Below are 19803 nucleotides of genomic sequence, written 5' to 3'. Positions count from 1 at the left end.
CCCCTGGTTTCTTCTCTGAATTGAGAACCACTGAGACTGTCTGCTCTATAGCCCTTCACACAGACATCAGCTCTCCTGTCTCATAGTCTGATAAATGTATAGGTCGTATGATGAACAACTGAAGTCTTTTCATTTCCCCGCCTATCCAATCCGCCTCGTCACAACCAATTTGCAATATCGCTCTCCTCCAACGCCTCGATGCATCCCTCCCGTTGTTCTAGAGTAGGTTTGTGTCGGTGTTGGTTTGATCCGATCCTCCCCTGCTCCTCTTCATGATGGTAGTTTCTATAACGAGAGGGTCAAATTACTCCGCATGTCTCAACTGTTCCCACTTTCTGCTATGATGCTGCACGCTTGCAGAAAAATTAAGACTGAATTCTGTTTCACACCGACTGAGAATGTTTGTAAACAACTGAACCCAGGTCATTGCACGAGATCCCTTCTGAAAGTAAGTAACGGTTTTATTGTGGGACTGACGCGTAGGCTATCGCGTGATGTTTTTGAAACGATGCCGGTGCGGCTTATATTTTGAAGAGTTACATTTTATACATGGAAATATATGTATTCCCGCAAGTAATGTATATTCATGCATTGACATGTTGTTCACTAATAAACATGTTATATACAACCCCTCGCAAAGCTTTGAGAAAACAGCTGAAACGATGCTTCAGCAGAACAGTGTACGCACGCAAATACCTGCATTACCAGTTAAAAGAGTAACTAACAGTCTTGACATTGAACATTGAACCACCACATTTGGTACACTAAAAATATCTATTTAATACGTGTATTCTTCAGAAAGCCGCGCGCGGTATCAAATTGTTCGATGAGCGAGGCTGTCATTGTTTTTGAAGATATTATAGTTTATGCTATAGCCTGTACAGTAGCCATACTAGTACTGTATATAATTGTCCAGCAGCCTCGAAGTAGGCTAGTTTTTGAAGTATAAGCTGTAAAAAGGATGACACAGGAACAGGGACATAATAATAACATTATACATGTTACTACACAGGTACATGTGACACGTGAACATGTGATTGTATTACAATGGTAACATAATGTGCAATGATGCAATCCCCCTATTAGTTTAATGTTAGTTCAATAATTCATGGTGGGAGACTGGATAGAAAGTTATCTCTGGAATGCATTCTTTGGGGAGTGGAATGAATGATGCCTGCCTGCATACACATTACTCATCACTGTCTGGCTGTCTGCCTGTCTGTCTGTCTGCCTTAAACACTAATTCCCCCTAACTATAGCCATCTGGCCTGCCACTCTTTATAGAGATAATATCCATCCACAGCAATCGGGCTGCATAATGCATCAAGGTAGCCAACAGCTGAACATGTGACATGCATGGAACTTGTACAGTATGTGTTTGTTTCAGTCATTGGTTATTTATTTTCTACATGCACCCCATGCCATGGCATTGCCCCTGTTCCACTAAGGAACTCAAGACTCACGGTCAAGACAAGCACCACAAGGGCAGACAGAACTTGGTCACAGTCACACTTCAATTGGATATTCCCTATAGATCAGGGGTGTCAAACTCATTCCATGGAGGGCCTAGTGTCTGCTGGTTTTTGGTTATTCCTTTCAATTAAGACCTAGACAACCAGGTGAGGGGAGTTCCTTACTAATCAGTGACCTTAATTCATCAATCAAGGACAAGGGTGGAGCGGAAACCCGCAGACACTTGGCCCTCAGTGGGATGAGTTTGACACGTGCTATAGATGATCTTTAGTTGGGCTTCTCAAACTGTCAACAAACTACTGCAACTCTTGATCCGCAACAATTTGCCATTGTAGAGTTACGGTTAGTCGATAGTTCAATTAGGGGTCCAGAGGTAACTTTCTATCCAGTCTCCCACCAGAAGTCAACATTAAAAGCATCGTTACCATTCAAGTATAAGATACATAATGTAGTCTTTACAATTAAAAAATAATAATTTTAGTCATTTAAATAACTCTCCTACAACAGTTATACCATCTCTCAGCTTAAAGCTGCAATATGTAACTTTTGGAAATGTGTGTTATCAATCTATCATTCTCATTGAAAGCAAGTCAATCAATCAATCACATTTGATTTATGAAGCCGTTTTTACATCAGCAGATGTCACAAAGTGCTGATACAGAAACCTAGCCTAAAACTCCAAACAACAAGCAATGCAGATGTAGAAGCACGTTGGTTAGGAAAAACTCCCTAGAAAGGCAGAAACCTAGGAAGAAACCTAGAGGAACTAGGCTCTGAGGGGTTGTCTCTTCTGGCTGTACCAGGTGGAGATTTTAAGAGTACATGGCCATTAAGGCCAGATCGTTCTTCAAGATGTGAAAATGTTCATAGATGACCAGCAGGGTCAAATAATAATCACAGTGGTTGTAGTGGGTGCAACAGGTCAGCACCTCAGGAGTAAATGTCAGTTGGCTTTTCATAGCCGAGCATTCAGAGGTCAAAACAGCAGGTGCGGTAGTGAGAGAGGGAGGGAGGGAGAGGAAGATGGGGGGAGAGAGAGAGGGTGGAAAACAGCAGGTCCTGGACAAGGTAGCACGTCCGGGGAACAGGTCCTTAGCCGCAGACAGAACAGTTGAAACGGGAGCAGCTGCACGACAAGGTGGACTGGGGACAGCCAGGAGTCATCAGGCCAGGTAGTCCTGAGGCATGGTGCTAGGGCTCAGGTCCTGAGGGAGGGGGAGGGATAGAGTAGATCTATTCTATGTGCGTTTGTTACAAATCCCTTTGGCCCTGCAGTATATGGGGGATGGAAACGAGACCCGTAACATAACTCATGCAAATCATAATAGTGAAAAGATAACGGTGTGAGGGGAGAAGGAGAGAAAAGGAATACACACTCAGGATACCTGTATCTGTAACAGTGTGAGGGGAGAAGGAGAGAAAAGGAATACACACTCAGGATACCTGTATCTGTAACAGTGAGGGGAGAAGGAGAGAAAAGGAATACACACTCAGGATACCTGTATCTGTAACTGTGTGAGAGGAGAAGGAGAGAAAAGGAATACACACTCAGGATACCTGTATCTGAACAGTGTGAGGGGAGAAGGAGAGAAAAGGAATACACACTCAGGATACCTGTATCTGTAACAGTGTGAGGGGAGAAGGAGAGAAAAGGAATACACACTCAGGATACCTGTATCTGTAACTGTGTGAGAGGAGAAGGAGAGAAAAGGAATACACACTCAGAATACCTGTATCTGAACAGTGTGAGGGGAGAAGGAGAGAAAAGGAATACACACTCAGGATACCTGTATCTGTAACAGTGTGAGAGGAGAAGGAGATAAAAGGAATACACACTCAGGATACCTGTATCTGAACAGTGTGAGGGGAGAAGGAGAGAAAAGGAATACACACTCAGGATACCTGTATCTGAACAGTGTGAGGGGAGAAGGAGAGAAAAGGAATACACACTCAGGATACCTGTATCTGTAACAGTGTGAGGGGAGAAGGAGAGAAAAGGAATACACACTCAGGATACCTGTATCTGTAACAGTGTGAGGGGAGAAGGAGAGAAAAGGAATACACACTCAGGATACCTGTATCTGAACAGTGTGAGGGGAGAAGGAGAGAAAAGGAATACACACTCAGGATACCTGTATCTGAACAGTGTGAGGGGAGAAGGAGAGAAAAGGAATACACACTCAGGATACCTGTATCTGTAATAGTGTGAGAGGAGAAGGAGAGAAAAGGAATACACACTCAGGATACCTGTATCTGTAACAGTGTGAGGGGAGAAGGAGAGAAAAGGAATACACACTCAGGATACCTGTATCTGTAACAGTGAGGGGAGAAGGATAGAAAAGGAATACACACTCAGGATACCTGTATCTGTAACAGTGTGAGGGGAGAAGGAGAGAAAAGGAATACACACTCAGGATACCTGTATCTGTAACAGTGAGGGGGGAAGGAGAGAAAAGGAATACACACTCAGGATACCTGTATCTGTAACAGCGTTATTTCTATGCTTCCTCTTCTTAAGTTTTGTTTTTGTGTCTTTTACTTTCAGTTTTGTACACCACCTGAAAATACAATGATTCTCTACACTATGCTTGCTTGTTTTGTCACATAAACTGAAATTAGGCAAACCATTAGAATGTTTGCAACCAGAAAATGGGGAAGCTCTTTCTGCATAGTGCATCTTCAACTCTAAAACCAATTCCTCTTGACCTCAAATGGATAATTGACTTCAGCTCATGCAATTCCAATTGGAAGATGTTGAGATCTAATCATGTTTGAGTAAACAGTACAAGTAATTTCAGACACGGGTATAATGTAAGAGTAAGTAATTGTATGGGGCTAACACACCTTCCATCCTGAGTCATGAGTCAATGTGCTGTGATTATACATGCTCTTGCTAGACTTGATTAAAACACCTACTCTCAGTGATGTGCGTCCCAAATGGCATCATAATCTCTATGCAGTGTACTTATTTTTACCCAAAAGTAGTGCACTGCAGAATATAGAGAATAGGGTGCCATTTGGAATGCAACCCACTGAACGCTGCCTGGTACAAAATTATCCTAGTCCCTGTCTATGGAATTGGGAGCATTCTCATTTCTCAGAGCTGAAATGACAACAGTAGGCCTATATCATCACTAAAGGCACTATTGCTGTGAAAACTACCTTGAGCAGTTGACAATTGAATCAGGAATGCATGTCAAAAAACAACTGAAAGCATGTAGGGAAGGCATAGGAGCTACAAAAACATGACTTTATGCTCACAGGTAACCACCACCTCAAACAGGCAGGGGCGGGGCGTACAGTAGGATAGACTCTACCATGGGGGGGGGGACATTTTGCTACGGGGGGCCTTGCAGAGAGGCACTTACACAGGAACAGTCCAATCAGTCTAAAGACCAGGGCCATTCATACTATACTGAATACCAGTGTGACTGTTAATATGCATATATTTAATTAAACTACCATGTTGTACTCTCTGCTACTATATGATTCATTTTCTACCCTGTTCATCAGAGATCATATAAAATCATTCAGATTGATTCACATTATGACAGATCATCAGCCTATTAACTTTATGAGCATGGAGAGTCACTTCTCAGTATCGTACCATGTTGGTTTGTGGCCTCTCTCTCCCTTCCTCTCAGACTGTCTGTCTGTTCATGGTTGTCACTTCTAACACCAAACAAAGTCTTAACAATGGAGCACATCTTCATGAACCAAATTCTCTGTGATGAAATTAAAGGCATCGAAGTGAAAACACTTAAATTGGCCAGCTAGTTTGCCAGGGGTGGTGTGTTCTGTTGCCAAGAACCTTACTTACAGTCCTTTGCACATCTATCTTTGCTCTCTTCTTGACTGGTGGCATTGTGAACTTGCTAACTCTATGATGAAGACTAAGACACTGATTGTGCAAGTAATTATGTAGCTAGCAAGTGTTCTTGGCTTAAAAAAATTCACAGTTTTTCAGTCCTGCTTCTAACACTGGAGGGGACATGTCCCCCCTGTCCTCCCCCCAGCTCCTACGCCCTTGCAGACAGGAATTTATAGACACACCACGTCAGGGAATACTATTCAATGATCATCAGCTCCAGTTTCCACTCTTAGACGATGATTAAACATAGATGCATTAGGATTGTCCTGCTGGGTTTTTGATCATCTGAGTGTATGGGTGAGAACCACTGGACTGTAAAATCCAGTGGGCTACACCATTTAATACGTTTCAATCCATCCATCAATCAATCAATCAGTCAATCAGTCAACCAATCAATCAACTTTTTTTATAAAGGTTTTTTACCAATGCACTTATGCTTGACCTAAAATGTTCTGCATTTAATAATTCCCTATGATGTTATTTGGTAAGACAACCACCCTGTGCCACAACCCCACTGTCTGACTGTGCGTTAGGATTTTGCTAACAGTGAAAGTTCTAGATTAAGGGATTTACTTTCTAACAGCTTTTTCAGAGTGTTGAGTCATGATGCTTGTTGCTGTGTTTTATCCTAATGAAAAGAGCTGTTCCGATTTACAGAGCGGGATGGGGAGCGAGACATTAAAACAGGAAGAAAAGCACTCAAATAATGACAAGGGAAGCGACTGCATAGTTGCTTCCTGTTCTGATTACAGGAAATGCACATTTCATTCTCTGTGACAAGAACATTTCCAAGAAAGGCATTCTCTCATTATTGCTTCATGAGTCTTCTGGCTTTAAACACACTTCTCAGTTTTTGAAAACCTTGGTGATAGAGAAGAAACCACATTTAAGGGAAAGTGGATACCTAGTCAGTTGTTCAACTGAATGTATTCAACTGAAATATGTCTTCTGCATTTAACCCAATCCCTTTGAATCAGAAAGGTGCCCCCCGCAGCTGCCTTAATCGACATCCACATCTTCAGCGCCCGGGTAACAGTGGGTTAACTGCCTTGCTCAGAAGCAGAACGACAGATTTTTACCTTATCAGCTTCGGGGATTCGATCCAGCAATCTTTGGGTTACTGGCCCAATGCTCTAACCACTAGGTTACCTGCAGCCCCAGACACCAGTCAGGTTGACACAAATCTCAAAAAGGCATACTGTAGATGCCATCCACTGCGAACCAATTGCTCGACAAAAATAAGGATAGAAAATGAATCCCTTAACTCATCTGAATCCCTCAACTCATCTGAATCCCTCAACTCAATCCCTCAACTCATCTGACCCTCAACCCCTCAACTCATCTGACCCTTAACTCAATAGACCATGCAGTAATGACCACAAGCTGTATAGACAATAGCTCTATACAGAAATGACCAGCTTTGTTACTTGCGTTGCGACAGACAGGCAGGGTTTATAACAGCTTTACATACATACTACGTACAGCCCACAGTAAACGGCATCATGGGACTGGTTGTGGCTTACAGAGGATTAAGCACAGCCAAGCTTATGTAAACCCAGCCCATTTACCCCACAGCCACCCGCCCCTCCCAGACCGGCCCGAACTGGTCACTCACCCTCTGTCCCTGCCAGGCCTCAGCCTATAGACCAACTATGTAGGCTATAATGGCACCCTATGTGACCAAAACAGCAGAGACGTTTAGCCTCGCACTTCAACACTCTTAGATGTTGAGGAAATTGACCCACTATGTCTTTACTTAGTGCATGCAAAGTCATCTAGCTGAGTCCACCTTTAAGGGCGCATATAATTAACTATCAATTGTGTAGACTCTTGGTGAACCTGATGATTAATATGACAGATAGCTGACATGATAAATCACAGGCTGGTGTTATGTACAGTAACATGATGGGTTGATGTTGTAATGCTGGCCGTCAACCGTGTTGTCATGAATCGCACAGCACTTAACCAAAATGAACCGTCCTCAGAGCCTTCAGTTCTGCTTTCTATGGCTTCACCAACCAACTGAATCATGCTTTTGGAATTTGATGGTACGAGGCCCCAAGAGCGTTTGTCCCTGTCAGTTTAATATCATTTTGTATAATGAGTCAGCCTGTACTGAGTTGTCTCTAACTTGCAATGACAGTGTTCTACCACCTTGCCAGGAGCTACTGCTGTTCTATGTCTACAGCTGAGGTTACAGATCTGAACTCCAATGATTGGCTGTGTCTAGAGATCTGAACTCCAATGATTGGCTTTGTCCCTACCAGAGATCTGAACTCTGAATCTACATACAGTACAGTAGAAAGTTCTACATGATCAATAAACAATTGGAATCATTTGTATACATTTTTTAAAGAAGAAAACATATGTTGAACTGTGAACCTGTAGGGACATATGACATTAGACATAGAAAGAGAGTATATACCATGTATTTAAAGTAACCATAGATACAGACAACTAGTAGACTGAAATAGCATAAATTACTTGAGAAGGCCCTCCTAGTAGGCCTGTGTTAGTGTCTGTCCCATCCAGACCTACTCTAGGCCAAAGACAGGAGTTGAATAATTAATTAAAAACAACCGTGTTATCAGAGCGCCAAGGACTGGTAATAGATATACTGTAGTGGTCATGTGTCTGTCTGACTCTGCTGTGTTTAAAGAAATAATCCACTTTTTTTCATTAGTCCACTGTTAATGCAGTCCCTTAATGTTTTACATGCCAGCAGTCAAGTTTTCAAGAATCAAAGTGTCACTTGTCACATCAAAGTGTCACTTTGATCCTTGAAAATCCTATATCTGGAAAACTGGACTGCTGACATGCAAAACATTGTCTGTCTGTGGGGTTGTTTAGTGGAAGTTACAAAAAGCACTATCACATTCTTAAAATCATTCTTGAATGTTTTGTGCTGTTGATCTTTAAGGGACGGTTTCCTGGACACACATTAAGCCTAGTCCTGGACTAAAAAGAAAGCTCAATGGAGAATGTCATCACTTTCCAACCTCATTCATTATCTCCAGCTCCATCCCAGTGTTCCCCAGTGGCGGTCGGTGCCGTTTATGATGAGGGAGAACAATTTTTATTGTCATGAGCATGGCCTTATTTCTATTACAGCATAATGGATGACTGTCATTTATATTCCATTCACCCAGTTCAATGTAACATTGATAGGTTTAGGCTACCACATTATACTAAAATTGTCCCTACCTATTATGAGGTTGCTACAACCTAGACATTGAATTAAAGTTTACAACGTCGGTACACACAGGTCAAGGGTGTATTCATTAGTCCAACAGTTGCAAATTAGAGTTTCTATTGGACAAATTCGGGTATGTTTATCCCCGTTTTGTTCCGTTTTCTTTCGTTTAAGAAACGTTTTTCAACAGAATCGGCGGAATGAATACACCCCTTATCACATGTAAACAAAGTTCACTTTTATAGCAGCCACATTGTATACCTTCTCGCATCTATGCGCTCTACTCTCACCTTTTCCCTATGTTTGTGGACTTCAATGCACAACACATCAACTGTATAAGATCAGGCAAAAGAACCTTTCCAAGCCAAACCATATCATAACTTCTTCACACAGCCTGCATTGTTGTCACCGTATTAGCTAAAGTAACGTCATAGTCAACATAGCTAATAGAACTAACTCATTAGTAAACCTGCTACAATCATTCAGTAGCGTTACAGTGTATAGTCAGTAAGCAGTTTAGCAGTTACACCGGCGGGCCCAAGTGGCAATGAATTAGTAAAACCAAAAGCTTACCTTGACTTGGAAGGGTTCCAGTGTTGTGTTGAATAGTCATAGCCAGCTAGCTAATGTAAACTGAAAGTGAAAAACAATGACCAAATCTCTCTATCTCTCTTGCGTCTCCTTAATTTTTGAAGAAATGAATTTGTTCAAAACTGTTCAACTATTGTCTTTCTCTCAATTTGAGTCAACAACTCACAACATTTTATGCATTGCAGTCTTAGCTGTAGTTTATGCTTTCAGTACTAGATTCATTCTATGATCCTTTGATTGGGTGGACAACATGACAGTTCATGCTGCAAGAGCTCTGATAGGTTGGAGGACGTCCTCTGGAAGTTGTCATAATTACTGTGTAAGTCTATGGAAGGGGTTGAGAACCATGAGCCTCCTAAGTTTTGTATTGAAGTCAATGTACCTGGAGGAGGACGGAAGCTAGCTGTCCTCCGGCTACACCATGGCGCTACCCTCAGAGTGCTGTTGAGGCAACTGTGGACCTTCTTTGCAAAACAGTGTGTTTTAATAAATTATTTGGTGACGTGAATATATTTAGTAATTTATTTTCTAAAAAGGACAACTTTTTAAATGTTTTACCCTTTTTAGTTTTATGAAATTCACTGAGGAGAATGGTCCTCCCCTTCCTCCTCTGAGGAGCCTCCACTGGTGTCCACATGTGAAAAGGGCACATTTCTATGTTTTGTAGTAACAAATATGAAGTAAAAATGTTCTACCTGATGAAAAAAGGTAAGACATAAAAATAAACTGTGATTTTTAAACCCTATGAGATTCATGGTGACGCGGGGAGCAATAAAATAGCTTCCCTCTGGCTAGAAACTCGTTGCAAGTTTTGAAAATCACAATTTCAAAAGAAAAAAAATCCTACTCAAGGATGTCTTAGGGAAGGATATTTTAAGACTTTTCTTCTTATCTTTTCAACCACAGATTGTAGAAACACGTCATTTTCACATAATATTCTGTAGACACTGGTATGGGTATGAGATGATCAGTATCAGGTTGAAAAGTGGTGGAATTTCCCTTTAATATGTGAATTCATTATAATTTTTGGTGTGTTTTGTACAACTGTTGTTAATGGCACAGTTATGTGTCGCAGCTTTTTTTCTAAACCTAAAGAGCCGAAAGTAGCTTTTATAACCTAGGCCTACTGCGTCCCACAATAGTTTTTCATAACACCGTAGGCTCAGTCATTGACGCTGCTGTCTCCTTCAGAATATTACCCATCAACCATTCTCAAGGGCGTTGCTTTGGTCTGAACATAACAGTCACGGGGATAACATGAATTAACTTAGCACCAATAAAACAACACTGTGTGTTCGTAGAGGATGAATAATAGAGAATGCTGTTTTTGAATGGCCTATCAACCTTGTAGAATTCAAAGATGCATCAATCTGCTTTCTAGCACAGTATGCTTTCACCGTGTGACCCTAATGAGGATTTGTCACCTTTTGTTTCTCCTAAAAACACGTCAGGTTTATTCAAATGCAGTTTCATGTGTCTTTCATTCTTAAAGAATTTGCCTCTATTGTTTGGTGTTTTGAAAGATCGTGTTATATTGCTGTTGCTTTTGAGTCTAGCTAAATGTCCACATAAGTCCACTTTTGGCAGACGTATTCATATTGCTATAAAACTCCTGTATTATGATCCAGATTAGCAGAGCTGTTATGTAAACGCTCACAATGTGTCTTTACAGGTTCACAATTCAGTACATCATTATTGGATTGCGTTCAAATAGTAGTTTATAACCTATTAAATGACTCAAGCATGTAGCTTTATACAGTATGTGTTTCATTTGAAGGGGTAATTCAAGTAACATTTGTGACCTCACGTATTCTTCAACCTTATTATAGTGACTTGGCAATAAACAGTCTTAGGAAGTAGGCCTCCCGAGTGGAGCAGTGGTCTGAAGCAGTGTTAGCTGTGCCACTAGAGATTCTGGTTAGAGTCCAGGCTCTGTCGCAGCCGGCCGCGACCGGGAGAACCATGGTGCGGGGCACAATTGGCCCAGCGTCGTCCGAGTTAGGGGAGGGTTTGGCCCGGCAGGGATGTTCTTGTCCCATCGTGCTCTGGGTGCATGCACGCTGACACGCTCGCCAGGTGTACAGTGTTTCCTCAGACACATTGATGCTTCTGGGTTAAATGGCAGTATGGCTTGGTTGGGTCGTGTTTCAGACGAGTCATTGCTCTTGACCTTCACCTCTCCCGAGTCCGTATGGGAGTTGCAGCGATGAGACAAGACTGTAACTACCAATTGGATACCAAGAAATTGGGGAGAAAAAAAGAACTGTCATAGGATACATCCCAAATGGCACCGTATTCCCTATATAGGGCTCTGGTCCAAAGTAGTGCACCATGTAGGGAACTTGGTGCCATTTGGGACAAAGGCATAGTGGCTGGCTGTAACACACCTTTGTAGAAAAGCCAAGGATAAAGCCTTGCGCTCCTATTCATTTGTATTTATTTGTCTTACGCGCTTGTCGGAAGTGCTCATGATTCAGAAGCCCTGTGCACGCTGGGTAAGCAAAGTGTTCCCATTTTTAACCATTTCATTTGTCTGATGGGACAAACTCCACCTACCCGGCGGACCAGGAGAGCTGTGGCTAAATCAAGAGAGCCTACTGTGCTGGCCAATCGGCAACTTTTAAAACCATGACCAGAGAGAGACTGTCAAAGAATACATCAGAGAGCTTCTGTTTTTCTGAGTGAGTTTATGTTTTTATGTCAACACTGTTTTTATTCAACACTTTTAAAAACATAAAACGCTCTTCTCCCTACTTCCACTCTCACTGCAGCTGCAATGAATAAGTAGCCAAGTGTATCGATAGTAGCCAAGTGTATCGATAGTAGCCAAGTGAATCGATAGTAGCCAAGTGTATCGATAGTAGCCAAGTGTATCGATAGCAGCCAAGTGTATCGATAGCAGCCAAGTGTATCGATAGTGGCCAAGTGTATCGATAGTAGCCAAGTGTATCAATAGCAGCCAAGTGTATCGATAGTAGCCAAGTGTATCGATAGCAGCCAAGTGTATCGATAGTAGCCCAGTGTATCGATAGCAGCCAAGTGTATCGATAGTAGCCAAGTGAATCGATAGTAGCCAAGTGTATCGATAGTAGCCAAGTGTATCGATAGTAGCCAAGTGTATCGATAGCAGCCAAGTGTATCGATAGTAGCCAAGTGTATCGATAGTAGCCAAGTGTATCGATAGCAGCCAAGTGTATCGATAGCAGCCAAGTGTATCGATAGTAGCCAAGTGTATCGATAGTAGCCAAGTGTATCGATAGCAGCCAAGTGTATCGATAGCAGCCAAGTGTATCGATAGTAGCCAAGTGTATCGATAGTAGCCAAGTGTATCAATAGCAGCCAAGTGTATCGATAGCAACCAAGTGTATCGATAGCAACCAAGTGTATCGATAGTAGCCAAGTGTATCGATAGTAGCCAAGTGTATCGATAGTAGCCAAGTGTATCGATAGTAGCCAAGTGTATCGATAGTAGCCAAGTGTATCGATTGTAGCCAAGTGTATCGATAGTAGCCAAGTGTATCGATAGCAGCCAAGTGTATCGATAGTAGCCAAGTGTATCGATAGTAGCCAAGTGTATCGATAGTAGCCAAGTGTATCGATAGTAGCCAAGTGTATCGATAGTAGCCAAGTGTATCGATTGCCCTGCGTTTTTATTATTAGCAGCTCATCATATCTATTTTAATATCGAGGAATATTTCACTTTTTCTGGTCATAGGAACAAAATACATTTGTGCATAAGGCAGAAATGATGCGGTGCGACTCAAGTTTAGCCATCAGGTGGAGGACGGTGTCCCCTCTCTCTGGACAGTCTCACCGGAGGAAAGGAGAGAGCAGGGACTGTGAGAGTTGGACCCTGCCAGAGAGGAAGAGGCGAAGCGAGAGGTTTCACTCTCGACAAATCTGTCCAAAATAAGCCCAATGTGTTTCTATGGGCTTATTTTGGACCTAAACTTGTCGCCTGCCTTCCCACCTTTGGGACAACAACTCCCATTGTTAGGGTGGAGACTTGATTATATACAGATCTCTACTACTGCTCTCTCCCTCCGCTGAGACTTACTATCAGATGCTGGTTCCATCAGTCCAGTAAAATAAAAAGGGAATTATTTAAATTTATGCTCAGCTGTGCCTCACAAGTGATACAGCAACTGATTTATTTTGTTATCAAATATAACGTTTTTTATATAATATGGTTTGAAAATAACAATATCGGCAGTCCAAACATAGCCAATATGCTGTGATAATGTATAAGGATGCACAAACCTCATTCCTACAGAACTGTTTTTATTAGGTTAAAGGTAGACTCTTAAGAGTGTTGAAGCGTGAGGCTCAACTTCTCCACTGTCTTGGACCCCTGGCTACCACACTGTAGCAGCATGAAGCGAACCCGTACCAGGGTTGCCATGTCTGTGGTTTTCCCGTCAAATTGGGCTACTTTGAAAACAATGTCGTGGGTGAAAATGTATTGGTTGTGGGTTGTGGGATTTTGGGCTATTTCTAAATTGCACTGCGGACGCCATGGCATTTCTCTTTAAAAATATATCAATTAATTTCACTGTGACCTGCTGCTGCTGACTATTAAGCAGTGAGGCAGGCTGTTGCTGAGTGAGTGAGTGAGTCAGTAAGTGAGTCAGTGAGTGGAGGGAGGGAGGGGGATGGCCGAAGGGGTGTGTGTTGAGCACAGTTATTGGGTGTTGAGAGAGTGCTGCTGCAGGCAGTCATGACAAGTGATGTGAAAACAACAAACTAATTAACTAGCACTAGCTAGCTACTTACTTCTCGCTTATTCTTGTTTTCCTCTTTCATTGTATCCTGACTGCACCCAGTCCTACCAATCATTACTAGAGCCAACACAGCAAGGGAAAGAAACTGAGAAATAATCATCTGACAGTTTCAGAGAGAGGGAGCGAGGATCGAACAATGTGCTTTCTCTCTGGGTATGTAGTCAGGGCTCGAAATTAAGGGCGTCCCGGGGACGAAAAAAAAACATGTCTGGAACGGTTCAAACAGACTCTGGGACAGTTCTGGAACGATTGATCCAAAATTCATTTTTTTTTTTAGAAAGCAATGACGCTAAGGCAACAGATCAGGACGTTTAGCTTAGAATATTAATAAACGTATTTGTTCACATTAGAAGCACATCACATGCGCACACGGCAGTAGGCTATGCGCAAATGTTCCAAAATGCAATTAGCGGGAACACACTGTTCTAAAAAAGTGCACAGCACATGCGAGCGGTTTCATGTGACATAGAATATCTGTTAGGAATGTAGTAAGAGGGGAGATCTAAAGATGCTAGCATGGGTTGCCTTATGACTAGGATTGTGTCTTTTCCTGCTAGACAATGAAAGAAAGTTGATTTGAAAACCAATAGAACAACAGAAAATGCTGGTTTCAATGACACAATGAAGCGTTAATAAAATAATTCCCTCAACATATGCTCTGATTTTGGGAAGACATGCCTCCTAAAACGAAATAAAACCTCCAGGTTTTAAACAGTTAAGTTTATGGTTAAATTGTTCCAAATTGCTGACTGCCTTGCAAGGTGGCTGATGTGTACAGTGTGCTACAGTCACTGACCTTTCTCTCTGCTCTTGTGACCATTTGATCTGATCGAACCATGCCTCGAGTATGTCAAGAGAATCAAGCCTTTAGAAGTTCATGTTAATTATCCTACATTATAATTGTCAAAATGACTGGCTTATCTAGGCCAGTGGAGGCTGCTGAGGGGAGAACGGCTATAATTTTCATATGTTTGATACCATTCCATTCACTCCATTCTACGCCATTCCAGCCATTATTATGAGCCGTCCTCCCCTCAACAGCCTCCACTGATCTAGGCCAAATTAAAAGTCTCATTAAAGCTTGGCTACAATTTCTGATGCCTCCCTCATGTCAGTCAGCATCGGCGTGGACATGAGAGTCCGTAGCCATTATGCATATAACCTAGGCTACACTTTTACATGTAGGCAAATTATTTATTCACATTTAGCCTATGCAAAATATATCTATTTCTGGCTCAGTTGACAGCCCCATTTATCGATTTCAGTAGTAGGCTAGTCTTATTAGCCTTTTAGATCACCTATGAGTAGACCCATGTTGGCATCTCCCCCCAGAAATGTAAATACATATTTTAATTTGGGACAGTTCATCTTCAGTGTGGGACGGTTTAAATTGCACTTTGGGATGATTCTGGGACGGTGATGAAAAAAGTCTTGAGTATCTAGCAAGCTAGCTAACATCGGCCAGAAAGTTGAAGTCAGAGGAGCGAGAGAGCGGTGCGCAGCGACGCAGAGGTGAGGACAGAGAGGAACCGATTAACTCCATTACTGTCTATTAAATTGATTGATTGATTAATAGTAGAATAATACTCTCTTGATGTACTGGAGCTCCTCACTCTCTCACTCTTTCTTTTCCATCTTCGTCCAGAAGGATGAATGACTGGGAGTTGCAGTCACGCATGAATTTACATTTCTTATGACATAAAAGAAGCCAAAAATGCAAACTGTTGGGGCTTTTCGATTTTTACGATTATTTTAGAGCAATGTGACTTGCATTAACAGTATTTCACAATGTTTAACATTGTGTTAATGCCATATCACAGTAATGTTTTATGAAAATACATACTCAGCTAGCTTTTTGATTGCGAAAGTGATCTTGACTCAGAAACGGGTGGTGACCACTGCCCTAGACTGATTATTAAATTAGGTGTCATTGGACACATATACAGAGTGTATTATATTGCTAGTATTATGGTGTATTATGTGAAGTAGATTGTTGTGTTGTACTATGGTTTTATGTCAGTACAGCTATTTATCAGGCACATATGGAAATATGCTTCAAATAGTATCTGGAACATCAATTTGCTAATGGTTAAACCAGTATGAACAACATCATACTATACAGAACAAAACTACTTTTTTTACTTTCAAATCTGTCATTCTGTTACCAAACTGCATCTCCACTGTTCTTCAAGTATTTTTTTTTTATGTTCAGTGGAAATCGTTCAGTGTAGTCCTTGTGCATAGAGTTGTATGGTTTGTTTAACTTTGTAATCATTGGTTTTGGTTTGACATACATTTGACAGTGAGGAATCGGAGTCTCAGTGTTACTCTGTTACTGTGGAATTGCCTGTATAGACAGTTGTTGGTTGGTTGTCTCCTGGCTCTAGTATGAGGTGTTTTTGCCGACTCTGAGTTATTCTGACATCCAGTTGTTGACACACACACACACATACACACACACACACACACACACACACACACACACACACACACACACACATGGAGAGGGAAACAAGATGCCCTGGGAAAATAACGGCCTTCATAAATCTACAGTACAACTATTAGGAAAAGGTAAATATAGGAGTCAAGAATGATGGAAAGGCTGTTTACTCTTGTCTGCAGTAATTGACAGAATTTCAATAATCACCTTGTGTTTCCTGCCAAGCTAATGTGACCTCTATTAGTGTGTGAGTGTGTGCCCAGTTGTGTGTGCCAGAGCCTGGTTCTTTCTGTCCCCAACCAAGGAGGGCCAACAGAAGCCCCTAGATCTTCTGCACAGATTCTGTCAGACCTGAGCCCTGACAGTAAATCTCAGTAAGACAAAAATAATGGTGTTCCAAAAAAGGTCCAGTTGCCAGAACCACAAATACAAATTGCCAGGACCATCCATCTTGTCCTAGAGCACACAAAAAACTATACATACCTCGGCCTAAACATCAGCGCCGGAGGTAACTTCCACAAAGCTGTGAATGATCTGAGAGACAAGGCAAGAAGGGAATTCTATGCCATCAAAAGGAACATGAAATTTGACATACCAATTAGGATCTGGCTGAAAATATTTTAATCAGCTATAGAACCCATTGCCCTTTATGGTTGTGAGGTCTGGGGTCCGCTCACCAACCAATAATTCCAAATTGAGACTCTGCATGCAGAATTCTGCAACAATATCCTCTGTGTACACCAAATAATGCATGCAGAGCAGAGCCAATACCCGCTAATGATCAAAATCCAGAAAAGAGCTGTTAAATTCTACAACCACCTGAAATTAAGCGATTCCCAAACCTTCCATAACAAAGCCATCACCTACAGAGAGAGGACCCTGGAGAAGAGTCCCCTAAGCAAGCTGGTCCCAAATCATGAGAAAACAAAAAGAGAATTACTTAAAGATAATTGGAAATAATTAACAAAAAAACAGAGCAAACTAGAATGCTATTTGGCCCTGAACAGAGAGTACACCTTGGCAGAATACCTGACCACTTTGACTGACCCAAAATTAAGGAAATCTTTGACTATGTACAGATTCAGTGAGCATAGCCTTGCTATTGAGAAAGGTTGCTGTAGGCAGACCTGGCTCTCAAGAGAAGACAGGCTATGTGCACACTGCCCACAAAATGAGGTGGAAACTGAGCTGCACTTCCTAATCTCCTGCCAAATGACACATATTTCCCTCAGATTACACAGACCAACAAAGAATTTGAAAACAATCTTTGATAAACTCCCATATCTGTTGGGTGAAATACTACAGTGTGCAACCACAGCACCAAGATGTGTGACCTGTTGCCAGAAAAAAAGGGCAACCAGTGAAGAACAAACACCATTTGAAATACAACCCATATTTATTTATTTTCCCTTTTGTACTTTAACTATTTGCACATCGTTACAACACTGTATATTGACATAATGACATTTGAAATGTCTCGATTCTTTTGGAATTTGTGTAAGTGTAACATTTACTCTTCACTTTTTATTGTTTATTTCACTTTTGTTTATTAATTTCACTTGCTTTGGCAATGTAAGCATATATTTCCCATGTCAATAAAGCCCCTTGAATTGAATTGAGAGAGAGAGCGAGCGTAAACACAGAACTGGGACACTGCTGCACATGGGTCTAACTCATATTTAGATCTTTTAGGACATTTTAAAATAGGCTATGTAAGCAGTTTTTTAAGTGGATTAATTAATTCTGAACTTTTCAGTTTGAATCTAAGGTATTGATATAGCAATGAAATGAGATATTAATGCACATACAGCACTGTGTGGGTGACAAATATTTACATGGTTTTGTCCCCTTCGTTGGTACTGTATTCCTGTGAGTTTGTGGCTTGCAGTTGTGACAATGCATACAGTTGGATCTATCTGTATCCAAGCCTCTGTCATTACAGTATCAGCCAGTATCAGCCAGTGTGTTGACTGCTCTGTCAGGCTTTAGTATAACAGACCTTATAACCGGCTCATAATAACCACTGGGCTGTTGGGTGTCCTCCGTCAGTCCACCAGGCAGCTTTCAACAGAAGTGCTGACCAGCAGTATTATCGACCAGCAGTAATACCTGCTGTCCTGTCTGTCTACTTGTGTGCAGTTTACCCACACTGCTAAGCATAACTGGGTTCAAATAGTATTTGAAATAGAGTATTTGCTTTAGCCTGCCTAGTGTCAGGTGGGTGAGGTTTGCACTTATTTTGGTTCCATTGCAACAGGCAAGATCAATCGAGCACAGGTGAAGTATTTGAAATGATTTCAAATAGTATTAGCAGGTCTTGCTGCTAAGGCATTCTCTTCAACGCATTTTCTGTCTGCTATTTGTGTTTGTCAGGACACTCGGTCCGCTCTGAGATAGTTACACTAAAACACAAGGCTGGCTTAATGAATGAATGTGGGAAAGAAAACCCTTTAACTCAGACAAGGTCCCTAGTTACTGTACCTCCTACCACTCTGTTTCTCTGGTTTAAGTCCCAACCGTTCACCTTCTATTACGACAGGAAAAAGGTGGAAACTGCTGTAAAACTGATCAACAAATGTGTTTGTGTTTTTGTGCGTATCTGCCTGTCTGCCTATCTGTCTGTCTGCCTTTGTACTTGTAAGTCTTTACGTAGCTAAAAGAAAAGGAATATAACATATACTGTTTACAGGAAACTCACTCTACATCCTTAGATGAAGTTGTGTGGAAAAAGGAATGGGGTGGTGAAATAATTTTGTCATGGTCAAAGGAACTCAAAAGGTGTGATGATATTAATTATCAAAAATATCGTTCTGAATGTGCAAATAGTCAGGAATGATTTGCAAGGAAGGTGGATCCTTTTGAATATGAAAGTGGACGAAAAAGAGATTTGGCTCATTAATCCACAGTGGGGCAAAAAAGTATTTAGTCAGCCACCAATTGTGCAAGTTCTCCCACTTAAAAAGATGAGAGAGGCCTGTCATTTTCATCATAGGTACACTTAAACTATGACAGACAAAAATTAGATAGAAAAAAATCCAGGAAATCACATTGTAGGATTTTAAATGAATTTATTTGCAAATTATGGTGGAAAATAAGTATCTCTGGAGAGACCTGAAAATAGCTGTGCAGTGTCCCAAACCAACCTGACAGAGCTTGAAAGGAACTGCAGAGAAGCATGGGAGAAACTCCCCAAATACAGGTGTGCCAAACTTGTAGCGTCATCCCCAAGAAGATTTACGGCTGTTATCGCTGCCAAAGGTGCTTCAACAAAGTACTGAGTAAAAGGGTTTGAATACTTATGTGAATGTGATATTTGAATATATTTGAATATATAATAATAAGGCAGTAATGTAATAAAATGTGGAACAAGTCCAGGGGTCTGAGTACTTTCCAAATGCACTGTACGTGCCCGTGTTTATTGACAGTAGACTTGATGCCATTATGGCTATCATTG

General features: G+C 41.4%; 1 protein-coding gene across 2 annotated transcripts in view; it reads left to right on the top strand.

Moving 5' to 3' along the window:
* The first annotated feature begins 214 nt into the window (after positions 1-214).
* Positions 215-19803, top strand: part of LOC110511207 (oxidation resistance protein 1A) — a 190207-nt gene continuing 170618 nt past the window's right edge. For both annotated transcript variants that reach the window (XM_021592227.3, XM_021592216.3), the window contains exon 1: positions 215-448. The gene's annotated coding sequence lies outside the window, so the exon portion shown is untranslated. The remainder of the gene's footprint in view (positions 449-19803) is intronic.

The sequence above is a fragment of the Oncorhynchus mykiss genome, chromosome 3 (assembly GCF_057628025.1).
Source record: "Oncorhynchus mykiss isolate SJ-2025 chromosome 3, ASM5762802v1, whole genome shotgun sequence".
Taxonomy (NCBI): Eukaryota; Metazoa; Chordata; class Actinopteri; order Salmoniformes; family Salmonidae; genus Oncorhynchus; species Oncorhynchus mykiss.
This window is presented reverse-complemented; position numbering and strand designations above follow the sequence as displayed.